Below are 5,517 nucleotides of genomic sequence, written 5' to 3' on the forward strand. Positions count from 1 at the left end.
AATCGGTCAAGCCGTTTTCGAGTTATGGTCGATTTTCGATGAAAAATTGTGGCGGCCATATTGACTAAACGGCTTGACCGATTTTCGAAAATGAGGTATCGTTGGAAAGGTATTGATGGCCCCTACAACATATCAAAATTTCAGCCTCCTAGCTATAATAGCGGCTGAGATATAGCGAAAACAAAATTTTGAGGTTATTCAAAATGGCGGACGGGGGGGTGGGGGGTAAAATTTGACGTCATAATCGGACGTCTTCCGGTCGATATTTAAACTTTGCCGTTTACCGCAAGTCTCTATCTATCACCGTTCTCTCGCAATTTAACGTTATACTCCGGCCGGCCGGACGGCCGGACGGCCGGCCGGCCGGAAAAAAATTTTTTTGGCGCATACGTTTTTTGGAATGTGGGGACCCTAATTCGTGCTCATCCCAAGTTTGAGCCCGATCTGACGACTTTCGATTTTGCTCGGTACACAAAAGCTGTGTCTGAAAGAAACACAGCTAAAAATATACTAATTACAAAGGAGTGACTAAACTGGCATAATTATCTCATGGAGTGGTGTCCAATTTAGCGCAATTCAATGCGCCAAAGTCCAATACAGGGTGCACATGGGAAGGAAAAAAAAGGTCAAAGGAAATGAGCTGTGGGGCGTACCTGGGTGAGGTCACCCACCAATAGTAATTGTGAGGTTTTTTTTAGTTTGAAATAAAGTTGGAATTAAAAAGATGGAGGAAAAAATATATATATTGATGTGGAAAAGTGTGACATTTTCCCTCTCAATTGCCCAACTAGAGCACCATATTAATTACCACAATGCGACACGCAATTCCAATGTATTATGCTCATTAAATTTTCAATCAATTATCGATCTTTTCACACTCAAACATCCAATGGAAGATATATTTTTAGTGCATTGAAAAATAAGAGAATATTTTAACACACAAGACTGTTTTTTTCTTCTTTTTTTTGTAATTTAATTTCAAGTTTTATAGTTTAATTATATCCCCATGAAATATTTAATATTCCTTCCAATACCCAAGATATTCCAGACACCCTGTGAATATTTCTTGATTAAAAGAATCTATAAAAGAACATCCAAAAAAAGTCCTCAAGATTTTCCATCGGAATTAATTAGGAAAAGTCGGCAGAGATATTACGGTAACACAACAAATGACGTCACTATGTTTTTTTGTTTCTTTAAACGCGTGAAACATTCAAGCTAATGTTTCACTGAGCTTTGAAACATTTTTTTAAAAATATTTTTGGCAAGAACAGCTAACACTAAAGTGAATAAAGTCCTTTCTGTCAGGGGCGTTGCCAGAAATCTATTCGAAAGAGTGTTTAAGATTCTTTTGTCTGTAGACACGTGAAACATTTTTCTAAATTTTTATAAATTAAATTGTTTTTCCAAATTGAATTTAAGCGAATGAGACCAAAGAAGGTATTTTACCTTAATTGTTTATCGCAAATGTTTAAGTCTTAGAGAATTTTGCTGGCCACCGTGGCCAATTCAATGTTTTTTTAAATTGTCAGAAATTAAAAATCTATTTAACATTTCGCCATAAATTTTACATGTTTTAGGGAATTCCAATTACTTCAAATTCGTTGAAAGAAAACTCGGAAAAAATTTTCTCTCTAAGAGGAAATTAAGGTTAAAGTTTTGATGTTAGAATCGTGGATCCTCCTAGGGGTAAAAGAGCGTATGTTTCAATGTTTCACTTGGACGAGAAGGGTTAAAAAAGTAAATCAGCAGTCAACGTGTATAAATATTGAGTAGAAAATTGCATTGTATTTATCAAGTTTTAACAATTTCTTCAATTCTGACACTTGACGTTTCTTTTTTATCGTAAAAGATTTATATTGATTGCTGTGTTTGAAACTTTTGACAGTTGATTAAATTCCATCATTTGACGCGTCTTTATTGATTGACATTTACTTTAATGCTTGAAGTTTTTTTTCTAACTTTTAATATTTTTCTAATAATTGAAAAATTTTCTTTTGGTTTTTATCTTTAAAATAGTTCTATTTGACTTTTAGAAAAATCATAGGATATTTAAATAGACACCTAAAGACGGTGAAACGAGTTTTCCCACCACACCAAAAGATCTTCTCATGGCTACGTCCCTGCCTTCAGTTCTTTCTACCACAACTTATCCTACCGGAAGTCCAAGCTTGTTCCATTTATTTAATAAAAAATAATTCTAAAAATAATTCTAAAAATATTCTGAAAAATATCTTTGAGTTCGACTAGTGTGAATAAAGTCCTTTTGCATGCAATTTCAATCAAAGGGATCAATGGAAGAAGTTTGAAACAAAAAAAAACGAGAGAGAATCAATTTTGAAAAATAATTCATTCTAAAAATATATCTCTGGTGTCCTTCAAATATTAATTGAATTTGAATTAAATATCATTCTATAAATTATCCAATAGAGTGTCTGGAGTATTTTGACTTTGTTCCTTTTTCTCTTCACAGCAAAAACCATCTTTAGCAAATATTAGAAAGTGTGTTCGGTATGAGGAAAATAAGACGTGTACGTGTGTGTGTGAGTTTGTGGAAATTTAGACGATATTTCTGGTAGAATAAATAAAGAATTTTGTAAATACAGCGTAAAAGAAAAAAAGAGAAGAAAATAATGTTATTATTTAATTAGTTGAGACCGCACCTAAATGATGATCAATTAGAAAATGTGAGGCAGCAAGAAGCCAACATAGAATGATCGTAGTTGAAAGTGTTAAGTGTTATTATATTGAAGGAGAAGATAATGAAGAAATATGTAGTATAAATTTTAAAAGTCTATTAGTGTTTAAGGAAATTCTTTGTAATTTAACCCACATGTATCTCTCTCTTCTTAATCTTCTAAAAACTTAATAAATGGTTTCACAGAGGAGGACAAAATGCAAGAAAAGAAAATTAAAACAAAAACACAGACACAGCGCGCAGAGAAAATCCAACAAATCGATTTAGAGTAGATATATTTAAGTTATAAAATAAAAATGATTGTACATTGAATTTACATTAAATAATTAATTAAGTGAATAAAATGCAATGAAACCATTAGCATCTGACTTGATTTGTCTCGTTGCTTTTTGCACCATTTCAATTTACATCTTGCACCACCTCCTTTATCCACATAACACCGGCACGCCAATATTGGTTTTTTGCACATCACCACCTCTTAAAGGAGCGAGCAATTCCCCCGTGTGGAAGAAGGTGAGAAGACATCTTAAATTGAGGGAATCACACAAGAGATGGGCACTAATTAATAAAGCAGGTGATATTTATGTGAATTTAAGCATCAAATAAAATCGATTCCACTCCCATTTCCACTCGATTACGCTCGTTCTTGTTGTCGCAAAAATTCCCCATTCTCAATGTGTCTCAAAAAAGAAACCTATGGGACATTTTATTGTGATTTAGCTAAATTGCGTGGGTAGATCTTCATCAGTGATATATAAAATAAATTGTTTGCACACCGTCTTGACCACCAATTTATTCGCTCTATCACCGTGAGCTTCTACATCACAAATGGAAATGCTTTGGGATATTTTTTTTTCAATGTAATTTTTTTTGTAATTTTTTTTTAGAAAAATACTCAATTTTGTCGTCACGGCGAAAATTTGGGACAATGTTGTTCTGTTCAATAATAAACTCTACAAGTTCTTTATTAAAAATTTACTTTTATCAAAAAATTGTTCTGAAATTCACCGTAATGTAAAATGTCCCAAGAATTGTAAATTACGGCGAATTTTGGGACAGTTTTTTTCCAATTGTTAACTCATTAAACTAGTTTTATTAACCAATCCAGTCTTCAACAATGTTTATTAACCTCATTTTTATCGTCGCAGTTTGGTATTGTTCCAATATGTGGCGAATTTTGTGACAGTTTTTTTTATTCAGCCTTTAGCTGAATAATCTTCAGCTTTATTTATTTCATTATTTTTATTTAGAGTGAATGACCCAAAATTCGCCGTAATGTGAAATTGTCCCAATAATTGAAAAATACGGCGAATTTTGGGACACCTTTGTTCAATGATTAACTAAATAAACTGTCCTTTTAACCATTCCTGTCACCAAAATTTTTGTTAAGAAAATACAATTCTCATACCATTCGCCGCAAGTCTGATATTCCTTGAAAAATTGTAGATGTGGCGAATCTAGCGAAAATTTTTTATTCAATGTTTGGCTGAATAAAATTTGATAACCCAATTGAAATGAATGATAATAATATTTTGTTTTGTTAGAATTTAGGGTGTTTGTCCCAAAATTCGCCGTAGTGTACGTTTATGTCCCAAAACTTGAAGAATCAGGATATTATAAAATATTGTTTCCTACGTTTCCTACCATAAACTCAACCATACCTGTAATTAGAATTTCTCTGCAATAAGAAAAAAAAACAATTGTCCCAAAATTATTCGTGCTTAAAAAAGTCTCTTTAAGATCTTAATAATTATATTTTTAGAACTAGATGCAAAAGTAGTAGGTACACAATTTGTTAAAAAAAAATACAGAAAAACTGTCTGTAGGTGGGTTACCTAATGAGTATATGTGGTAGAGCAGTGGACAAATGTATTAATACTCAGCATAGATTCCCTCGGCACAAACTCCCTTAGCTCACCTTTGTATGAGAATATAGAAGAAAAGAATAAGAATCTTCACCCTCAATGCGTAGCTCCAGGTAACGTCTCACCTGTATAAAGATACATTGATTAGGGTCCGGTGAGGGAGGAGCAAAAAATTTCCCAGTCGCCAGATGAGCACGGAAAATCCCCAGAAGATCGCACGTTGCCACACGTGGGGGGAAGAAAAATAGCCACAACTCCTTGTAGGATCCTCCTGGATCCTTGATCCCAATTTCCAGTGAAACACAGCACTTTTTGTCACCACCACCAACTTTATTTAATCACAGAGTTAAATTTTTTAATAATTAATAATTTTTCTTTTACAAATTTTGAGCTCTTTTTCACACAATCAGCTCGGGAAGGGTAACAGTAAAGAGATCACCTCTTGGGTGCGAGAGAGAAAAATGTGTGAACATTATGCGGCTCCGCCGCGGAGGTTGCAATGATATTCAAATGCAACGGTTGGTATAACAATTCATTTGGGGGATTACAATTCAATATTTCATGAAATTTATAATGTGGGAAAATTACTTCAGAAATTTAAAGGGAAAATATTGTTGGGATTTTCATGTGCTCACTGGCACGGGAACACTGTCCCAAAACTCGCCGTTAGATTCTCAAAAAAATCTCTGTTACATTCCTCAAAACCGTTTACATTTAAATTTTAACATTTTCAATTGCAATATTATTCGTTTTATTATCCCACCATGAATTATTCCGGGAATTTTTTCATTAGATTTTGTGAGGAAATGTATGATCAAAACAAAATTAATCCATCCACAATCCTCGGTGTGGATTTAAATGAGCAGCCACCTTCATTGGCGGCATAAGAAGAAGCGCAGACAGCATGCAGAATTGTCTATTTTTCAACGGTGACACTGAGATATTATTTCTTAA

General features: G+C 33.4%; 1 long non-coding RNA gene across 1 annotated transcript; it reads right to left on the minus strand.

Moving 5' to 3' along the window:
* Positions 1-211: 211 nt before the first annotated feature.
* On the minus strand, positions 212-4,792 carry LOC129796288 (uncharacterized). The gene is made up of 3 exons (XR_008751205.1): positions 4,689-4,792; positions 4,534-4,616; positions 212-3,223 (listed from the first exon to the last, which is right to left on the minus strand). It is a non-coding gene; the product is annotated as an uncharacterized LOC129796288 (long non-coding RNA).
* Positions 4,793-5,517: the final 725 nt, after the last annotated feature.

This window comes from Lutzomyia longipalpis, chromosome 4, assembly GCF_024334085.1.
Source record: "Lutzomyia longipalpis isolate SR_M1_2022 chromosome 4, ASM2433408v1".
NCBI lineage: Eukaryota > Metazoa > Arthropoda > Insecta > Diptera > Psychodidae > Lutzomyia > Lutzomyia longipalpis.